General features: G+C 47.6%; 1 protein-coding gene across 2 annotated transcripts in view; it reads left to right on the top strand.

Annotated features, from left to right (window-relative positions):
- The window catches only part of LOC144115009 (RYamide receptor-like), a 75,676-nt gene that overhangs the window by 39,912 nt on the left and 12,997 nt on the right, over nt 1-22,767 (top strand). The window lies entirely within an intron of this gene.

Below are 22,767 nucleotides of genomic sequence, written 5' to 3'. Positions count from 1 at the left end.
ATTTGGAAAAAACAGCGTACCCTAAGACAAGGACTGAGAACCGGCTTTGCGCACTTTGGTCGGCGGCGATTCTCCTTCCCGACGCCGGCGCCACAAAACGTACATCGTCACAGCTCCGGATAGGCCGCTGTCAACGCATGAAATGCGCAGTCATCTCTTCCGAGAGCGCACAGATTTCGCATGACCTATTCTTGATTGTTTGTAATAATTTTCAGTCACTATAATCGGTCCCTTCTGAAAGCCAAACTGTCTTTCGAGCATTCACTAAAATATGACAAGGGTGACCTCTTCCAAGATTTAGCCGGATGTCGGTCTCAGCGTACAGCAGTGTCGGTCTCACGAGTACACCATGAGGGCATGGAGGAAGGAAAGCTTAGGAGAGGTCCTCACTAACCGAGCTGCATGAAGAAAAGTGTGCGGGAAGTCACGTATTTTTTCCAGGACTACTGGGAGTCTGGCCAATGGCGCAGCCAGTAGTAATGGTAGTAACGTTTGGTGCAGCGGCGTCGTCTGCAGGATCGTCGGCTGCACATAGACAAGCGCTGTGAGACAGACGGCGGCCAACTAGGGAGCAGGAAGGACCCCCCTGACATCCGGCTTCAATAAATGTGACATAGCGGGCTCTGCTAAATTTGTCCCTTCCTCCATGGCGGAGGATGAACGAGAGCGAACGCGGAGAGCAGCGGGAAAATTGGTTTTGAGGAAAGGAGAGGAGAGCAGATGAGAATAAAAGTACGGCGACAGCGAAGGGAGCGCGAAGAAGACAGCGGAGGAGGAGGGCACGGCGGCAGCGTGAAGACGGGCTCCGTGGCTGGTTGCCCCGCCGCGGTGGCTCAGTGGTTAGGGCGCTCGACTACTGATCCGGAGTGCCCGGGTTCGAACCCGACCGCGGCGGCTGCGTTTTTATGGAGGAAAAACGCTAAGGCGCCCGTGTGCAGTGCGATGTCAGTGCACGTTAAAGATCCCCAGGTGGTCGAAATTATTCCGGAGCCCTCCACTACGGCACCTCTCTCTTCCTTTCTTCTTTCACTCCCTCCGTTATCCCTTCCCTTACGGCGCGGTTCAGGTGTCCGCCGATATACGAGACAGATACTGCGCCATTTCCTTTCCCCCAAAAACCAATTATAAAAAACCAATTATTCATGGCTGGCGATTCGTTAAGAGATGGAGCCAGAGGAAGGGGAGAAAACAGAGGGACATGACGGCTCTCGCCGAATGGTTTAACTAAGTAGTAGCCTAGTTCACTTTTTAACTCTTTGTAAGCTGAAGAAAGACGTCAGCTTGGCGCACGCATCAAAAGACAACAAGAGCGCTAAACAACATGTTTAAAATGCTGTCAATTCAGCAAAACATCATCGTTAATTAGCGGCACACGCTATCCAGCTCCTTGGTGAACACTGGCGGCAATAGTTCAGCACGTGCAGTTATCATTTTCACTGTTGCTCTCCGAAGCCCTCCTGCTCCTTGGTGTAAACCTGAATCTTTGCGAAACCGCAAAGAAAAAAAATCTGGGTGAGTCAGGTCCTGAGTCGTTGGCAGCCAGAGCACAGGGCCACTCTGCCTTCTCCACTGCTATGGAAAATGATGACAACTTACCTAAATGGCTCTCTGCATGTGACGATACATGAGCTGTGCCCCGTCAGGGTAAAATAAGAGCCTACCCACCACTTCCTTTGAAATTGTCTTCATGTCATATTTACCTCTCAGCGGCTCTTCCAGAAACACGGTACCAACATTTTTTGCCAAAAATGCCGCACGACGTAGTGAGGGACCCCCTTACCTGGAGTTTTTATGCTGTAGAAGACGATGAAGGTTGGCGTGCGGCCACTTGTGTGCACTGCGTTGGTTCCCAGCGGAGTTAAGGCAAAACTGTGACTCGTATGTCCGCATTGCTTTTGTCAAGCAGTTAAGATTAGCATCCAATCGCAGTAGACCACACGAAGCTGGAAGTACGTACGGGACAGCCACTCACATGGAAGGAATGCATAACAAGCTTCTTTAACTCCTCCACACGGCAGCCACGTTTGCCCCACGTATACTGAGCAATCTCCGTGGTGCTCGCCTCCGGCTTCGCTCTCATGAATGCCAACAAGGCAATTTCTATACCGTCGCCTGCGACCAGCTGTAGCCACGATTACCACCCAACCGATCCAGCAGAAATAACGCTGTTAAAAGCAAGCTTGAACGACGGTTCTATGGGCACACGGCACAGTGGTTGTTGGTAAGCATAAAGCTTAGCTGTAAAAAAAGCCAGCCTGTCTGGTGAAGTCTGTGCACAGCTGCTTTTTATCGTTTTGATAGGCGGTGCCGGCGGCCTCTCGGTGCCCGACATGGCATGTGACTGAACAATGACGGTGCACATTTTGGTCTGGCACCGGCGTGCACTTAGCAACCCACCGCCGACTGCAACGCGCGATAACCATCGCCCACGGTGCTTCCGCGCCGTGACCGGTGTCTGTGGTGTGACGAAGACAGGAAGGAGGTGGAATCATCGATGTAGGGTCGCGCTCTTTATCCATTCGCTTTCCGTTTTGAGGGCCACAGCAAAGCACCGACGACTAAGGTTTTGTATCGGCAGATTTAACAGTGCCGTGGGGTACGTAAGTACATAGAGTGAGGCCTTTAATTTTACCACTACACCAGGCCCCTTAAAGGAACCCAAAAAGGGACTCTCAATAAAGTTGCGATATGTCTGGGAAGTTAAAAGACGCCGCTTGATACTAAAGGTTCGGTTTGGTTTATGGCGGTTTAACGTCCCAAAGCGACTCAGGCTATGAGGGACGCCGTAGTGAAAGGCTCCGGAAATCTCGACCACTTGGGGTTCTTTAACGTGCACTGACATCGCACAGTACACGGGCCTCTAGAATTTCGCCAAAGCGGCGGTGCTCCTCCGCCGGCCCAACCTACTCGGCTCCTCCCCTACCTCCGCCGGCTGCGGCGCGCACGGAGTGGCCGCGCGTGACGTCTGCAAGAATTTGGCGCTGTGAACCAATGATAACCCCCGGCTGCTGACGTCACTTGAACAACGTGACGTCGTATGCCAGGTTTTCTCGCGAAAGCCCGGCACCGCGCGTCGCCGCGAGGTGCGAAAGCGAGAATTTTTTAAAATGTACGTATTGTAAATTTCCCGCTCGCTTTTGAGGTCCCGTACGCGGCATGGACGCTCGGTAGCATGCACTCTACATAGGGCAAGCATTTTAAAGCCAAGCTCAAACACCCCTTTCTGTGGCCCTTTAAAATGAACGGCTTAGGAGTTAATTACAATATTTAAATTACTTATTTCATGCATTCATCCATGTTGCGACATTACGGCGGCTGCCAGCATGCACAACACAACTGCGGCAAGTGAAAGACCCTGGAGAACGTTTAGGTTTTTTTTTAGATTCCAGGTCACCCATCTGCGTTGAAACAGCCCGTATAGCTCAATGTTTGATCGAGCTTACGCACGAGCTTACTCCCCTTTGGTAGAGAGAATGATGAAAATTTCATGACTGCCAATCTAAGCCGCGTCCGTCTGGCAGCCTTCGCCGAAGAACAACTGCATGCAACATGCCCACTATTTCCGAAGGACGTTGGCGTGCGAAGTTTGGGTCTCTGTGCATGACGCGTGCGGGTAATCTTGGAGGCCATGCTCTGTTGCAAGCGTCAGACCGTGACGTCACGGAGATGCGGTGGCGCTGGCGTCAGCAGTGACTTTTGTTGTGTAGACAAAAGGCGGGATCATGCGAATTCGATGCATGCCGCGCTTAGGAATTTTTGAGCATATTTCACGACATGCCGATAAATTGTGGTGAGGTTGATTGGCAGAATAAAGGAAGCGGCATATATGCTTCCACAAGTTTATTACTATCAGATAGGGGGTGAAAGCGACGGGCAGCAGCCGTGGAAGGGGTCAAGTTCGGCGACGGATCGGCTTCGCGGCTAGCATTGCAACTGCTGTATCTAAATCTGATCAATTAGTTTGCGTCTCTTAACCCGCATGGTTGGTCTTCGGTCGCGCGGCAAACAGTGCAAGAATCAACGCCTGCAACTCGTTCGCATTTTGTCGTGCTCTCAGCATAAGAAGTTTAGACAGGGCATTCCAAGTGCGTGTTACCGCAAGTTGAACGCAAGGGGGCCCTTTTCAAATGCCAATCCCCCGGACTACATGCCGAGCATCTCTATGCGCAAACAAGACACAACTGCTGCCAGTCACTTCACTTCACTTCACTTTAATACCTTAAAAACCCTCGTTAGAGGGTATTACATAAGGGGTGGGGCACACAGAAATGAAAAACAGAAAGACTAACAGATAAGTTGAAAGTTATACAAATATAAGATTATCACTAAGCAAGTACACGCGTGATTTCTTCGATGAACAATTATTGGCATGTGATAGCAGCAAGTTCACGGGGAAGGCCGTTCCAGTCGTTCGCGGTCCGGGGGAAGAATGATGAAGAAAATGTAGTGGTGCGGGCGCGAGGTCGTGACACTTGCTGCTGATGGCCGGTGCGGAGGGAGATGCGTGGTGGTGGTGCGCAGATGTAGGGTTCCTGTCGTAGCTCAGAGTAAAAAAACTTGTGAAACAAACATAAACTAGCAATGTAGCGGCGATGAGCAAGGGTAGGTAGGCTGGACTGTGATTTGAGGGATGATATGCTGATATCAAAAGAATACGATGAATGAATGAATCTAGTTGCTCGGTTTTGAACTGCTTCAATTGAATTACAGAGATATGCTTGCTTTGGAGACCAGATGGGAGATGCGTATTCTAGTTTTGATCGGACTAATGATTTGTATGCGAGGAGCTTGACATGCTGAGGTGCAGAGCGTAGGTGACGCTTTAAGAATCCTAGTGTTCTGTTGGCGGATGATATGATGTTTGAAATATGCGTATTCCATGTAAGATCATGACAAATATGAACACCAAGGTATTTGTATGATTGGACAAGATCGAGAGGAACGTTAGATATGCTGTATTGGAACAGAAGAGGGTAACGGTGACGATGGAACGACATATATTTGCATTTACTTGTGCTAAGTGTCATTAGCCATTCACTGCACCATTCACTGCACATTTTGCGTTCGCAGCGAGCCACTAAGCGCGACGTTTGAGGCAGCACCGGACTCGATTAGTAGTATCGTTCGACGCGTAGTTTTTTCTTTATTGGAAATTTAACTACTAAGCGTCTTTTCAACACCTGTCCTAGAAAGCGATTCAACGACGCTAGGATCTCGACAAAGTTGCGCGGTGTTGTTTCCCAGATGATCCGAATTTTCCCATCGCAGGTCGATCAGAACCTGGCGAACACAGCAGACATCGCACCAAAAGCCACTCTGATCAAGCAGAAGGCACGCACTTTAATGGAAATTTTAAAATAAGAAGCAAAATGACTTATTTAGCTCAGCGGAGTGAACGTAGATTTCGTTTGAAGCTCGAAGAAAACGTCTGCGTATGCATTTGTGCAGCTCTCCCGAAGCCAAGAAAGAAAAAATAAAGCATTCTTGCGGACATTAACGGTGGAACGAGACCTCGACTCGTGCCACGAATGTATGTTTCTTCAAGCAGAATAAAGCACTTAAGTTCGCTGCGCACTCGGCAAAGTTCAAAAGCAAAAGAACAGAGAGATCGCATTTGCCTTATTCAAATTAACAGTGCGAGTTAGGTGTCTAGTAACTTCCACGTTCTCCGGAATGGGGTGGTTCGGAGAAAACAGAAAGCTCATCACAATGTTCGTGATATGAAAAAGCTGCATCGCGTAGTGCATCGCGTTGTCCTACGTCTTGCGCTAGCATTCGGCTGCGCCGTATACGTCCGAAACTCGAGAACTGTAGCCAATTACTTCCTCTCTCTAAATTTCGCTTTTAAAGTTTGACTTATAAGTCAAAACAGTGCCCACCGTGGCCTCGCTGTTAACTGCTGCCAACTAGGAGCGGAGAAGGGAGCCGACGAAGCGCTCCGCCTTGTAAATCCATCTGGCAAAGAGACTGAAGAACTTCAGAACTACTCTCTAGACAACAACAAGAATGTTCCTAACCACAAGCGACGATCACGCTGGTTGGTTTCGAAGGCAGCATCGGTTGGCGCAGTGCAGGCATGCTAAGTTTTTGCCTACACCCCGAGTCGCTGCCAACCACAGCGCCACCTTTGTTTACAAACATGACTGTCTATAGAGAGACGATCGGACTTCCGAGGGCAGGGGGAACGCGTGCTGACGTAAAGTGCTGAGTGCCTCAAAGATGCATTGACTCTAATGCCGCTTACATGGCAAACCTCGCTGCAGCTCGAAAAAATCTTCAAGTTACTGAAACTTTGCAATTCTGAATGCAACCCGACTACGAATATGTAATCCCAGAAAGTTTGGCTAGTTAATGCGTGGCTGAAAGAAGGAAAATAGATTGACAATAGTAGGTCGCGAAGAGACGTACTTGCACCAGCTGAAGCCTACAAAGTATACCACGACGCCTACCAATGAAAATTTCTCGAGGACCTCGAATAATATTCGCATCAGGAAAAATTCAGATTCGAATGAAACCGTTCCATCGACGCCAAGGCAAAAAGAGATAAAATCTTTTTTTTTTCATCGCTTTCAGAGTTTAGAGGTCTATAATGTTCAAACAAGCTCAAATGCAACGATGCCCACATCGGAAGCAAAGTATGCACCGCAGACTAGGTGGTCTTCATCTTCGATGACGAAGCGACATGTATCGATGCGTCAACCCCGAATTCTTCTCAACATACCTGTGTGAGGGCCCGATGACGGAGACTCTACCGCCCGGACGCATCTAAATCCACACTTGCGCAAACGAAGTGAGCGAGTGGCGGCAGCTATACGCGGTCTCATGGCACGGACGTCGCGAGGAGGCAGAGGGAGCCGACGCAGTGGTGTTTGCCACTTGGTGCTTGCCCAGTGGCAAAAACGCTTTTAAGCTTTTTAGGGTGTCTGAGCTCGAAATATGTAGAACGCGCAGAGGACAATGCACGACAATGTGCACCTAGCATTCTACTGCATTTTTATGACATTGCCGTTCGTACATATATCGACATCTAGAAAGAGAAATGTGCGACGTAATGCCGGAACGAAGCCAGCAACCCCTCTTTTCGTGGTAGCGTTTTGCAGACTGAGTATGCGCGAGTTGTCAGAGCAATGAGCTGCGGTGCAGCCGCAGAGCGCGACGCATTGTCGAAAACCATGTCAAACGCGTGTCTCAAAATCGTATATTGTGGGTATCATAACTTTGTTCCCAAGAATATCGAGGTGAAAAGCCACTTTATTCGCTACTCATAGAAGACGATCTAAAATGGCGGCGTGGCCGATGACTAGACCTTCGGCACACTTGACATGCAAGCAGAAGACCGCACGCCGGCGAATGTATGTTTTGGCACGGAGGGCGTTGAATTCATCACCAGAGCACCGAGAAATACAACAGTAAACATCCTGATGCCCGAACACACGAAAAAGTACCATGAAAGTCGTTCTGTAAACAATTCCAGCGTGAAACATTATCGCCGCTAGGATATCAATCGTCATCATTGGCTCAACTGAGCGTCCAATGTAGGAGGAGTAAGACCTTTCCCATTCCAGGTTAAAATTATCCGTAATGACCGTATCGCTGTATACACCCATGCACCTCATGCCTAATTCTATCTCGACAGCATGCCATCTAAATGCTGCCTCTCGGACCGCTACTCGCAAGCTGGAGCGCATTATGTGTAGTTGGCACATCTGAAACTTGTCCTTACCAAATCTATTTGCTCGTCAGAAAAATAAAATTGTTGTGAGCAGAATGGTGGGACTTATGTGCTGAAATAAGGGCTCCAAAAACTTCGTCACTTTCCTGGCTCCAAACCTGAATTCCTCCGTTTATAAATACAAGGTGAAGCGAATAAAAGGAGCGGACTAAGCGAACGGTGAGATGGCGAACGATGGCTGCGCGCCGTGAATTCACTGCCGGGTTGAGAAACGTAACTCCAATCGCTCGACAAAGACAGTTTCCACGCTTTCACTGGGGTGACGAAAACACGCTCTGGCTGAGAATGCTAGCTATTCGGAAGGAGCGTGCGAGCTATAGGACGTTTCCATCGATTAGAGGCGCCGCGCGAAACTCGAGCCCGGCAGTAGCGAATGTGTGCGCCCTTTCTTCGTTTTGAAGATACCATTCATGACAAACGCGCATCGCGATTCTTTACGAAAGCCACGCATTGAGTTATGGCGTAGTTTCGTGTTTCCCTGCCGAAACTTTACAGCGGGCGCGTTGGCAGTGGCGGCGAGTGTATACAGCCTGTCACAAAAGCTGGCCGCTGTGCGACGTCTCTATACATCTTCAAAAACTCGGGGAGCAAAAGACGCGCGTCGTTGTTGAACAAGACATCAACGGAAAATCAGAATAAAGATGTAAAAGATGGAAGGACCTCGATGCATATCGTTCTCCAGCTGTGCTCGATGTCCTTCTTGTGGCGGCATGATCGCGGGCACCAATGTAGCACCTATACACTCCCGAAAGAGATGCTGCGAACACCTCTGTCGTTGTGAACATGCGTGGCCTTTTATGCCTCGGCTGTAGAGCCAGTGCCTGCGCGCACCGCAAAGGGTTGGGCAACGGAGAGTGCTCGCCCCGAGTGGGGCTTCATTAGCGTAATAATTTACTGAAGCAGAGACTGCATACTTGCCTTTCCCTTCGCGAAAAAAACAAAACAAGATGACTGCTTTCATCACACGTTCGCCTTTACCTTCTTCTTTTAACTGCAACTTTATGCAAAACTGTGCGCAGATGCAACGATGCGGCTCATCTGTACATTGCCGCACTTAGATTTGATTAAACTGCCGGAGCTCCCTCATTATATACCCCCCGAAGCTAGGGAAGGTGCCTCTCTCTGAAGTTCACGAGCGCAAAAGACAGCGGCTTTTTTGTGGCCTTGTCTGCTGCAAGGAGATGTAGAAATTTCCCTGAAGACGTGCGTCACAGGGCATCGCAAGGGTTTCAGTATAGTGTGTCACTGAAAGTAGGGTTGGCTCGCTGTCATTAAAGTTGAAGTTGGTGTTTCGCAATGTCAGCACTTTTTGTTGTTGAACGCAGTGGTGGAGAGCTTTCGGTATAGCAACCCAATGCGCGCCGGCACGTAAACGACCGCAAGCGCGTGTTTGCCTGCAACTGATGTTGTTGTTTTTTTCATTGTCTACAGCACTCAGTGTGACTGTTCTGGAAAGTGAGCTGAATTCACTAGGTGCCTATAATTTTTTTCCTTTTGCTCTGAGAGGGGTGTAGTGTACACGCTTACGTGACATGTGTAGCTGAGTGACTATGCAAATAGCCACACCTGTGAACGACTGATCAGTTAAGTGGGGTGGAGAGGCTCTTGAATAAAAACACAGATTTTAGCCTGCGTGTAAAAATCGCCAGCATGCTACATTCTAAACGGCACTTTAGCGAAGGCGCTTAGGGAGTTAAAAGGTGGTAGCAGGAGCGTGTAAAAAGAGTAAAAGAATAAAACATGTAAAATAATGTGGTCATGCGGACAGGTTACGAGTTTAAAATTAAGGCCCTTACAAAAATGCACTTGTTCATGAAGTGTGGATTAGGTCCCTTGCCCTGCCCTTCGTCTGTCTGTCTGTCTGTCTGTCTGTCTGTCTGTCTGTCTGTCTGTCTGTCTGTCTGTCTGTCTGTCTGTCTGTCTGTCTGTCTGTCTGTCTGTCTGTCTGTCTGTCTGTCTGTCTGTCTGTCTGTCTGTCTGTCTGTCTGTCTGTCGGTCTGTCTGTCTGTCTGTCTGTCTGTCTGTCTGTCTGTCTGTCTGTCTGTCTGTCTGTCTGTCTGTCTGTCTGTCTGTCTGTCTGTCTGTCTGTCTGTCTGTCTGTCTGTCTGTCTGTCTGTCTGTCTGTCTGTCTGTCTGTCTGTCTGTCTGTCTGTCTGTCTGTCTGTCTGTCTGTCTGTCTGTCTGTCTGTCTGTCTGTCTGTCTGTCTGTCTGTCTGTCTGCCTGCCTGTCTGTCTGTCTGTCTGTCTGTCTGTCTGTCTGTCTGTCTGTCTGTCTGTCTGTCTGTCTGTCTGTCTGTCTGTCTGTCTGTCTGTCTGTCTGTCTGTCTGTCTGTCTGTTATTGCCAGGAAGAAAGAAAAGGAAAGTGCACAGGCCTGCCCACTGGCTCAAGCCGAGCCACAATCTCTACCACGAGCAGATAGTAGGAGAGTTGAAAGATGGGATAGAAAGACAGGATAGAAAAGACACGCGGTATAATAATCCAGGCCGATCCCGGAGGCAGTGAAATACCGGGCCAACCGGTGGCGGAAGTGAAGCAACCTTCAAGCACTCCACCACATTTCCAAAAATAAGTCCAATTGGGACCCGTATCAGATATTCTACGGGGTCTATTAAATGAGCCCCGTCTATTAAATGAGTAGGAGATACTGCTGCGGCGCTAGTGAATTGTTCTGTAAGTGGTCGACTGGCATAGTAAATAAAAAAATTAAGGGACTGTTAATTACATTACGTGTTTTACAGTGCGTTAGCATTAGAAGCCTTTTGTCCACTGTGTAGTGATTTGTGTAGCTGCGAAGTTTGTGGGCGGACTTTGCCTCTTTGTCGGCATGCTGTATGTCGGCTTTCCGGCATCCTCATCAGCAAAAGCATCAACAACGGCATCAGTAGAAGAAGAGGATGAACAGAGCTCTTCAACATAGGCCACTTCAATGCCGCAACTGCTGGAGGTTTGGCCGCAGCGCGAACGCCTGTAAATCCAGCTCACGGTGCAGTGTGTGCGGAGGAAATCATGATCGCGAAGGAAGTTGCTCAGAAGATGAGATGTGTTGCTTATGCAGCGGTAGCCACTCTACAACATAATCCAATTGTCCTGCGAGTGCTGAGGAGGTTAAGGTGTTGGAGGTGCTAGAAAAGGGCCGGTGCTCAAGGCGCGAGGCCATGGCTATTGTTAAGGAGAGGACGTACGGTTACTCAAGTGTGGCAGCACGGCAGACGACTGCGGTGGTGGATTCAAGCCTGTCAGTTGCAATTGCTACTGCGGTTGAAAAGGCTATGGCAAAGGTCATGGATCGTTTAGTGGTTTCAGTAACAGAGTGCATCTCGCAAGTCATGGTGTCGCAAATGTCCTCTTTAATTCTGAACTCCTCCAATGCTGCGATGATGTCGTCAGTGGATCCTGCTGTAGGTCCTGCACAGAGTGCGGAGAAGCCTTCTCTTATTTCAAAGAAGTCGCAAAAAGAGCGCACGTCTCCAACTCATTTGCCTGGTCTCGACCGGAGCAATTAATGGGTGTGTTGAGTTGATGGAGCTCGATGCTCGAGCTCAGAAACGTAGCCGGTCTCCATTGGCCGTTGCTGGACCGTCTAGCCCCCCTCATTCCAAAACAAAAAAAAGAGTAATTCAGGAAAATCTGGTAACCACAGCATTTTGGAAAATGCAGTTGCTGCTGCAGATCTCTCGCCAGAATAGGGTCTCTGAGAGTGCTGCAGTGGAAATGTCGTTCAATTCAGTCAGCCTACGCTTATTTAGTAAGTCTTTCACATCGATTTTCACCACACGTAATTGCACTTCAAGCAACCTGGTTGTCTAAAGAGTTTTCATTTCATAAGTAAAATTATCGAGTTTTTAGAGTTGACCGCCCATCAAAGGGGGGCGGTTTGCTTATGTTGGTTTCATCCAGATTTTGTCACAGGGCAGGACTGGTGTTTCAGCGTGTGGACGCTCATTGCGAAGTTCAGGCAGTGGATCTTTTAATTCCTGGTTTTCATCCTATTACAGTCGCAAATGCATATTTCCCATCTGGGGTTCATGACGCACGTCCATTGGATTCCTTACTCTCTGTCAGCAGATCGCATGTGTTGCTGGTCGGGGATTTCAATTCGCATCACTTGACTTGGGGTTATCGAACAGACCACTGCGGTTTGCGGTTATGGGATTGGGCCTGTGTGAATAACCTACACTGTAAGAACTCGGGCTTTCCGACTTTTCTCCGTGGGCAATCAAGATCAGCATTAGATTTAACATTTTCAACCCCAGGGGTCACAGTTTCCTCCTGGATTCCTGTTGACTCTGCAACAAATAGTGACCATTTTCCAATAACTTTTGAAATTGTGTGTCCGATGACTTCTATCGGCGGATTCAGTTGCACCTTAGTCGATTACAACAAGTTCAAAAGTTCACTAAGTTCAAAACTACAATCTTTGCCGAATTTGTTTCAAGAGAGCAGGGTGTTAGGATCATGCTCTGCATTAGATCAGATACGGAGGCAATCAGAATTTATAGTGCGCGATAGTATGGGGAGTTCGCCGAGCCCTTGGTGGAATGCAGAATGTTCAAAGGATTATAGGCGGCGCAAGGCAGCCTGGAAGAAAATAACTGATAATCAATGCCCCCGGAATTGGGTCGATTATAAATTTCTAGCAGCTACCTTTAAGCGCACAGTCGCTCGGGCAAAGGAAAAATATGATGAGGAGAATTATGAACACCTATCAAAATCGAATAACAGACAAGCCTTGTTTCGCTTCCTGAGGTCTAGGAACAGGCTGCCACCGGCTCACAACATTCCCTCTAATGTGCTGACCCATGTAGAGCTTGCCAGGACATTATAAGAAATTGGCAGAGGCCTGGAATACCGTTTTTCGGCTGTTCTCTCCCGCCCACATAAGCTGGGGAATCACTATGATGATTTTTTTAATATCTCTGTTTATGAGCTCTCCCAAGTTATAAATCGGTTACCTCCTGCAGCTCCTGGTCCTGACCGCGTCACCTCGGCGATGATTAAAATTCTCTTTGACGAATCCCCCAATGATCTATTCGAGCTGGTGAATTACTCTATTAAAACCCCATGGATACCGGATGTATGGCGTGTTTCAAAAGCTATCCCGGTGCTTAAAAAGCAAGGCGAAGGGTTGGTCTTAGACAACATTCGACCAATTTCTTTGACATCGAATCTGGTGAAACTGGTTGAACGCGTGCTGTATGGACGAATCATGCCCATCATTACTGAAAAGGGTCTGCTTAACCCCTGTCAGATCGGTTTCAAGCCTGGATGCTCCAATGGTGTGCGCATACTGACCTCGAATGCCGTGTCAGACTAGCTCGCCGCCGTCACCAATATGCTGCACTTGTTACTCTTGACATCTCGAAAGCATATGACAGTGTAGAGCACGTGATGCATAGACTACGGGCTCTGGGCTTGCCAAGTTATTTTGTGGCATGGGTGTCAGCTTTCCTGGCTGACAGGGAATTTTATTGTTGTCAACGCGGGATTTCTACAAGGAAATTTCGTCAATCTAGAGGAGTGCCTCAATGTGCAGTTCTCTCCCCTGTTCTTTTCAATCTCTTACTCAGTTAGATTCCAACCTCTCCTGACGTGACTACATACGCGTATGCAGACGATATAGCTTTGTTTGCTGCTGCGAGTGATTTACATTCTGTTTATATGGTGTTACAGTCGTATTTAAATTCACTTGACCGATGATTATCTGAAATACACTTAAGTCTTAATGTAAACAAGTGCGCTTTGTTGCCTTTTCCGATTTCCATGTGAAATGTTTACCTTTTCAGGTAAACATTTCACTGGTTTATCGTCACCACGTGATTCCTCAGGTATGTTCTCTAAAGTATCTCGAGGTAACTTATGACTCCTCTCTCTCTTGGCGGTCACATATAGATCAAGTTGCTGCGAAAGGGGTTCGGGCAGTCGGCCTTCTGCGAAGACTGAATAGCCCACGCTGTGATATGGGCCGACACGCTCTTCTGATGATTTACAAAATGTATATCCGGCCTATCTTCGAATTTGGCTGCGTTCTGTTTTCTGGAGCAGCTGCATACAAACTGCGCTCACTTCTGCTCTTAGAGCGTGAAGCTTTGCGCCTCTGTTTGGGTCTCCATAAAAACGTGGCCTACAGTGTTTTGTATCTATAGAAGCGCGGGTGTCGCCTCTTACCGAAAGGTTTCGCCTGCTGACGGTACAGACGGTTTTAAAATTTTGCGACACGGTGCAGCATGCATCCCATTTGATCATACTAGGGCAGCGAGTGGAGTTCTTGGGTGTCGGTTGGTCACGGCTTCAAACTCCCCAAATCTGTTTCGTTGATTCCTTGCTGGCCCACTAAATGTGCGAATACCTGAAATTGTTCCGGTGCGGTCCATCCCCTCAACTGTGGCCATCATCTTCGACCATATTTACCCACGTAATGCCAAATAATTGCCTTTCTATTTGTTAAATGGTATGTTGCAGGATTACTTGTCGACCTTCTGTACACATGTTGCTATTGCGACTGATGGCTCGGTGTGTGACGAAAAGGCAGGTGTAGGCATTTACTCCCAGTCCCTTGACTGGTCTTTTTCTCTCCGTCTTCAATATTTCACACCTATCTATCTGGCTGAGTTTCTAGCAGTGGTTCTGGCTCTGCGCAAGGTACCCATCTCTTTATCAGCGGTAATAATAGTTACGGACTCGTTATCCTTATGCACTTCCCTGTCTGCGTGCACTGAATCGCAGCTCTTTCGGATACTAAAATTCCTGATCCCTCAACGTATCAAATCAATTCGATTTATTTGGGCTCCTGGGCACAGGTGTCTTCTATTAAATGAATCAGCTGATGCTCTAGCAGCCCTGAGTGGACCGATTGTTGACCCCCTTCCAACAACTGCTTACATCACGGCGGCACGATTTCGAATATACACTGTAATGAAATAATTTGGCGCATCAGCGCTTACTTCATTGGACGACTTCCAACACCTCCTGTTCCCTTGGAGAAGCACAGCATGGCGATTGCGCAAACTTGAAGTTTCCTTCACGCGTCTTCGTTGCCGGGTGCTGCAACTAAATTTTTACCTCTACAGGCCTGGTCTGGCGATCTCTCCATTGTGTCCGTATTGTGTTGAGCCGGAAACAATAGCGCACTTTCTTCTCTTTTGTCGTCGCTACTCATCGATCCGGGGGCGTCTATAAGAGGTCCCAATGCAGAATCTCAATTTGCGTCTGTCTTCTGCGGTTGTTCTGTCCCTTGGCGCTTCTATGCTTGGCCACACGAATGCGAATGTTTGCTCTGCCGTTCAAAATTATCTCCTAGAATCAAAACGTCTACCTTCATAAGCTTTAGTACTGCCCATGCCATCATAAGCTTTTGTATTTGGGTAACTACTTTTTGAAATTCCTACTCTTTCTCTCTCAATCTCCTTTTTTTTAACTGATTGCCTTACCTAATTTTCAGTTTGTTAGGCCGCCCTAACCTCCTGCAACCTCCTTTGCTACGGAAACCGAGTTACACAATTTTTGTTAGGTCATCCCACGCTTGCCATATGCAATCTGCAATTTAAATTGTCTCCGCCTGGTTATGGCCAATCCCCCTTGTGGGTATGTGCCATTTTGTGAGGGAAACAACAACAACATACGGCACACTGCACCTCTGAAGAACTTTTGCACTTGCAAAATTATTCTTCATTTCGACAATATCGACAGACAAGAGGAGGCTTACTCATACTAGATTCTTCTAAATTTTGTCACGGGGCTAAGATTACTTTTCAGTCCTCTACTATAGACTGTGAGTTATTGGCTTTAGACTGAGATTCCAGGGTGCTATCCCTTTTCATTAGTAAATGTTTATTTTCCTTGCGGTGCGCAGGATACAAGGCTGCTAGATCTCCTTCTACTTAATTGTCAGAAGTCATTTTTCTTGGCCGGCGACTTTAATTCTCATCATGTGTAGTGGGGCTTTAAGACAGATTTCTGTGGTAAGCGCCTTTGGGATTGGGTCACTGATAACAACCTTTCGTGCATGAATTCGCGTTCGGCCACATTTCTCCGTGCACAAATCCAATCTGTGGTAGATTTAACTTTCCCCAGTCCTTGTGTTCCTGTACTCAATTGGTCTACTGTGGATTGTGGAACATCTAGCGATCACATACTTATCGTGTTTGATGTTAATTGCCGCTTAACTAAGGCGCGCTCTCAGTTGAGGTCATATATAAACTATGACCAGTTTCAGTCCACTTTGCGCTCCACTCTTGCTTCAGCGGTTCATTCTGCTGAAGAGCATATAGCAAAAGGCATATGCTTGAATATTGAGGAATGCCGAAAGAAGCCTGAATTTTTGGTACGTACATCAAGAAGGAACACTTAAGCTAGATGGTGGAATGCAGATTGTTCGCGGGATTAGACGCAGAAAGGCTGCATGGAGGAAGCTTCTACACAATCAGTGCTCAAAAAATTGGCATGATTATAAGTTCATTGCGGCTACTTTTAAACGCACAATCTCACAAGCGAAAGAAAATTATGAATCCGAGCATTTCGATTCCCTATAATAATTGGTTTTTTCGGGAAAGGAAATGGCGCAGTATCTGTCTCATATATCTTTGGACACCTGAACCGCGCCGTAAGGGAAGGGATAAAGGAGCGAGTGAAAGAAGAAAGGAAGAATAGGTGCCGTATCAAAATCAGGAAATCGTCGACCACTTTTCGGATTCTTAAGATCGCGGAAAAAGATTCCGGTTTCAGAAAATTCACCCTAATGTGTTTTGGCCCCGCGAGAAGCAATAGAAACAATTGAGACAACTGCCACAGGATTACAGCAGCGTTTCTCGTCTGTATTTCCTTTGCGCTCCGCGTTTGTGACGTCAGTGGACCAGATTCAGTATGCCCCCCCCCCCCCCCCTGTTACCCTTCCCGAGCTTTCCCCGATAGTGTTGAGGTTACCAAATGCTGCTCCTGGCCCTGACAGGGTAACATCAAAAATGTTAAGGATCCTCTTTGAGAAGTCCCCTACCTCCTTATTGCAGCTGGTTAATTTTTCAGTCGAACATGCATGGATTCCTGCTGCGTGGAAAATCGCAAAAGTGATCCCTTTACCTAAAAACAATGGTGGTGGTTATCCTCTGGATAATATTAGACCCATTTCATCGACATCAAACGTGGTTAAGTTAATTGAAAGGGTCATACTCCTACGTGTTTCGGAGTTTGTGGACCGCAATAATATCCTTAGTTCCTGTCAAATTGGTTTCCGTCAAAAATATCCATATGGAATGCTCACACCGATCTTGAGAGTCGTATTCTTCTTGCGCGGCACCAAAAAATGCATGCTGCGTTGGCGACATTAGATATAGCCAAAGCTGATCACAGCGCAGAACATTACATATTATTGCAAAGATTACATACTCTGCAGTTTCCGAATTACTTACTTGCGTGGATATCTGCGTTCCTTGAAAACAGACAGTTTTTTGTACACTAAATGGTGTAAATTCTGGGAGATATAAACTATCCAGAGGTATTACACAAGGGGCATTCCTGTCGCCTGTGCTCTTTAACATTCTAATGAGCTCTATTCTCAGCCATCAAAACATTCGCACGTACGTCTATGCGGACGAGATTGCATTTTTCACTGCTGCAGCTGACATTCAATCTCTCTATGTGCGCCTGCAATCGTACCGGAATTTGCTTGAAAGTTGGTTGTGTGACTTACGTCATGTAAACAAGAAATGTAAACAAGTGCGCTGTACTTATTTTTAAAATGAAAGATCCTGTTCATCTGTCTCTCAGTTACCAGCGACAATATATCCTCAAGTTAAGTCATTAAAATATCTTGGTGTCAATAATGATGACAGCCTCACATGGCGCTCTCACATTGACCATGTCGCAGCAAAAGGGGCTTGTGCTGTGGGCATGTTGCGTAGATTAAGTAATCCCCGGTGTGGAATGCAGACAGATGCACTTTTGCTAATTATGTTTTGTATGTGCGACCAATTTTAGAATTTGGATGTGTGCTGTTTTATGGTACAGCTGCTTACAAAATTCGCCCGCTCGTTCTTTTGGAGCGGGAAACGCTTCGGTGGTACCTTGGCCTCCCCAAATTTGTGGCCAATAACGTGCTTTATCTTGAAGCCCGTATTCCTCCTTTATCATCTAGATTTAAATTCGTCACTGTTCAGATGTACCAAATGATATATTAATCAGATTTACACGGCTCCTTGTCTGTTTTTTGTTGCCAGCCGAATTCCTTTTTTGGAGCCCACTGGCCCAGATTTCATACCCCGCAGGTAGTTATGGTACAAAATTTGCTTGATCCTTTAAATGTTCTTTTGTATAACATCCTTCCGACAAAAAACAGTGGGTCCTCTGCAGAAATTGTCTATGGTGACATTTTCCCGAAAAAGGCTAAGCATTTACCACTCCGCATTTTAAAGGGACACTGAGGAGAACTCTATCAATTTTTTTTTGTTAGCAAAATCTGATAGTTCGGCATTTCATGGCTTTGTTGCCGCTTGTCCGGGAGCGAAAGATGCATTTATTTCAAAAAAATTTGGATTCGAAGTTGAAAAAGTTTTTCCCGCCGCTCTGATTCAAACTCAGGGAACTCTTATGACGTCACAGCAACTCTTAGGACGTCACAGAACGGTGTGACGTGAAACGTGACGTAAACGCTGACTCCGTGATTTCTGACGGCTAGCGGTGCGGTGCGCAACCTTTTTTTTGCTAGCCTCAGAGATTCATGGCTACATTAAGTAAGGAAAATTCCTCCAGGGTGGCGCCTCTTGTCCTAGGAAGTCATCACGCTTGTACTTGCGAGATTGGCCTGTGGCGGCGATACCTGTATTTTGGTTCTTGCTATTTTCTATATTACAAGAGCTTTGCTTTGAGTAAGAGTGGCGTTTTTGTGATCAGGAGCTGCTATTCTATCGATACAAGCCAACTTCAGTTTCTCCTCAGTGTCCCTTTAAATGGTTTATTAGAAGACCATTTACAAAGCATAACAATTAGCTTAACGATAGCTACTGACGCCTCCCAATGTGATGAAAAGGCAGGGGCGGGAATATATTGCCCGCTTCTAGATTGGTCTTAGTCTATGCGGCTTCCCGACTACACCCCAATTCTCCAAGCGGAGTTTCTAGCGGTGGTGCATGCTCTTCGCAAACTAGAGCCATCTTTCTCTTCAGTGGCTGTCATTACAGACTCTCTTTCTTTGTGTTCGTCCCATGCTTCGGCTGTGGATTCGCCAATCTTGAATACCTTCCATTCATTGCTCCCTCCGCATTTGAGGCTTGTTCACATGATGTGGGTGCCAGTTCATAGTGGTGTGACAGCCAATGAAGTAGCGGACTGCCTGGCAAAGGCGTCCCTCAATGGCCACGTGCTACCTACAATTCCGGCTACAGCGTACATCACAGCAGCGAGGTTTAGAAGACAGAATTTGCTACGAATGACAACTCGATCTCTTTTAAGATCTGATAATTACCTGCATCTGAGGCATTCGCGGAGCAGGCAATCATGCCATTCACGGCAGCTTGAGGTATCTCTATCAAAGCTCCACTGCCGGATCCCATCCTTAAATTTTTATTTGCACAGGTCTGGGTTGGTGCTTAATCCCATGAGCACGAAACCATATACCATTTTTTGTTGTTTTGTCACCGCTACATCCTGATAAGAAGACTGTTTTTAGAGCAGCCACTACAACAGCTCGGCCTTTGTTTGAGCAGTCCAGTCATATTGTCATTTGGAGCCACCATACTTGGGTACAGCCAAAGTCTGTTTTTACCGCCGTCCAAATTTCTTTAATGGAATCAAATCGGCTACCTTGGTAACTTTTTTTCAATATGTTTATTCTTACAATTATCATTACCATTTAACCACTCGGCTATAAACCTCAGTGCCGATCTCCTGCGTGCGTTATGCATTTCCCGTTTCATTTCGCTGTTTCTTTTTGTTTACTTCTTCCTTCCTCAGCATTCGTTTAATTTCGTCCAGGAAATATTTATCCGAAAAACTCTCTGCGCCCACCAATTCTTGGCCAATCCCCCATGTGGGCATGTGATATTGTATGAGGATAACAACAACAACAGCACTGCTCTCGACAGCCACTGTATACACGGGCAACTTATCACTTCACCTTCTTCTTAGTCATCCTTTCACTTTTCCTGCTTATTTTTCTTCCGCATTCTTAGGTTTGATTTTTGCTCAGTCATTGCTTGCCATTTTCATTTTTGCTGTGTCGTTTTTAGTCATTATTAGTCATTATCCGTTTTACATAGCCATTTCTTCAATCACTTTTTTTCGACGGTGGGGGGGGCACCTTCCGGCCTCCCTCCTCTTCCTTACAAATGGAGAGGGGATTCCACTCTCTCCATTTTGCCACCTCCCAACCGTCGCAAGTGGAAGGTGGCTCTTCCGTGCACACAACCTTAAAGGGACACTTAAAAGAACCCTATCAATTTTCTTTTTGTAAGCAAAATCTGATAGTTCGGTATTTCATGGCTTTGCTGCCGCTTGTCCGGGAGCAAAAGATGCTTTTATTTCAAAGAAATTTGGATTCGAAGTTGAAAACGTTTTTCCCGCCGCACCGATTAAAACTCGAGAACTTTTATGACGCCACGGAGAACTCTTATGACGTCACAGGACGGAGTGACGTGAAACGTGACGTAAACGAAGACTCCGTGATTTCTGGCGGCTAGCGGTGCGGTCTAGCAGCTGCCGAAATGAAACTACCGCCGCCGCACGTTGGAGGCATCTATCGGGGGTCGCTACCGTCGCTTCGTTTACGTTCGCACCGACGTCTTGCCAGCGTTACGATGGATCCCGTTCCCGAACCCGGCGACGTTGTTCTCGCAAAAACCCCGGCCTGCATTTCAGCGACCTCAGCCCCACAGAGCGTGCGATGCTTTTGAGGGAGCACGGTTTGGTTAGGTGCCGGCGGGTCGTTTCCCCCTTCCTCAATGAGCAGCCGTTGCTGATTAAATATCTTAATCCCAGTGCGAGGAGTCGCAAGGGGCCAGGACAAGGTCAGCACGTCGCGCCCATCGGAGGCTGGCCGGGGCTTTGGGGCCAACGTATTGTGATTCCTTGAACGCCGCGGTTGCACGGTGCAGCAGGCGGTGTCGAGGTCTCCCACGGTTGCAAGGGCCAAGTTATTTATTTATTTTTTTTCCAGCAAAAAACAGATGGGTGCTCAAGGGCGGTCGCGTTTAAAGTCGGCGGCTGGAAACTAAAGCCGGCGCACGACGCTTCAACGGCTTCCGCTAGATCCAATGGGTCCGCTGGATCGGGCTCTCTCGCCCACTTGCATGTACCTTCAGGTATGTACTGTGAATGGATTAAATTAGCCGAGCTCGAAAAGAACAGCTCCGCCCAACTGCCGAAGCTATTGAATTACGTCACAACGCGCACCTCGCCGCGGAGCCGAATCAGTCTGGCCTGGCCAGCGGCGGCTAGCGCACTAGGCGCGAAATAGACATGCTCTAAGTCTCCCCTCCAGTGCGGTCAGAGTGCGCCGAAGCCGCCGAACGCGTCGGCGGTCAAGCGCATCTCGCTTTGACCGACTTGACGTCGCCGTGCAGCGCGCGCGCGCGCGCGTTACGCCGGAGCATAAACGCGCCTGAACAGAGCCGGCGCTTAAACGTTTGCAAACCAATGTATTCGTAGGTGGCATCTATGGAAGCCACTGAAGCCCCCCACCCACTCACTGAATTAGAGAAGAAATCCTGTGCCCAGGTTCGGAATCGAGCCAGGGCCTTTGGCGTTTGAGGCGGAGACGCTACCACTCCGCCGCGACGGCTCAAGTTACAGCCACAAATAAAGGCGCATCTAGTGAATGCACTCTTACAGTTCTGATGCAGAAATCTCCGCGCTTTCGCTAGGTATATCCTGGCATAACAGAGCTAGGCCATCAGCAATTTTTCTGAACTGCCTTGTACCTTGTCTCCCGTCCCTAATAAACGATTTCCGTTCAGTAGTTTGAAGTTGACTGGCACAGCCGGGAACGTTTCGCCGGGCGAGCGTGAGAATACACGAGTGCTGCCTTGTACGATCAGCGACCATCGTGCCATCATAGTTTTTCATCGACCGTGGCGATCATCTGACAAGCCTTAACAGGTTCCTTCAAAGGTTAACTAGCACTTGAAGCGGCACTTGGAGTTCCTCTGCTGTTCGGCGCTTGTAAATCGAAGCGCATCAAAAACAAAACCACGGGGCACGCAAAGCTCATAAACGTGAAGCGCCATAACAAATCGAAACTCTCCTGGCCGCCTGTGTGGCTACAAGAATCGGTTTTCTTTGCTTCCAACATTCAGGTTGTCTTTTGTCTGCCTTCCTTGTGTGATAAAAGTGCACTATTGGTTTTAAAACAAAACTTACTTCAATATTGAACCGCGCAACTTACCTTTGTCAGCCTCAGAGATTCGCGCAGGTGTAGGAAGGAAAATTTCTCCAAGGTGGCGTCTCTTGTCCGATGGTGTCACCACGCTTGTACTTGCGAGATTGGCCTGTCGCGGCGATACCTGTATTTTGGTTCTTGCTATTTTCTACCTTACAAGAGCTTTGTTTTCAGTAAGAACGGCGTATTTGTGATAAGGAGCTGGTATTCTATCGATACAAGCCAACTTCAATTTATCCTCAGTGTCCCTTTAAATACGCCGTCACCGGCGGGTGCTCACAACGGCGCTTGTAATGCTAACGGTATTAATAAACAAATGGCCGGGAGGAGTGAGCACTTGAGTTACTGAAAGAATCACTGAGTAGACAGGAACGCCCTGTGCATAGATGGCAGAAGCAAACGGTTGTCCTACTGACCTATAGAGTGCGATCGAGATCGTCATTGCGAACGCTGTGTTGAGAGTTCACGTTGATGACGCTAGCGTGACGTCACTTTAGGCCCCCACATAGTCTTCATCTGCTGCGGTCAAAGCATGTGCGGCAGCACTTGGTTCCCCAAGAAGCCGCGGATATCCGTGGGACGTCGGCTACAAATCCAAACACTGGTCTCTTCGGATACAAGTCCAACTTCTTTGGACATAGCTTTTAATTACGACGCAAGTGTGAAATATT

This window comes from Amblyomma americanum, chromosome 1 (genome assembly GCF_052857255.1).
Source record: "Amblyomma americanum isolate KBUSLIRL-KWMA chromosome 1, ASM5285725v1, whole genome shotgun sequence".
Taxonomy (NCBI): Eukaryota; Metazoa; Arthropoda; class Arachnida; order Ixodida; family Ixodidae; genus Amblyomma; species Amblyomma americanum.
This window is presented reverse-complemented; position numbering and strand designations above follow the sequence as displayed.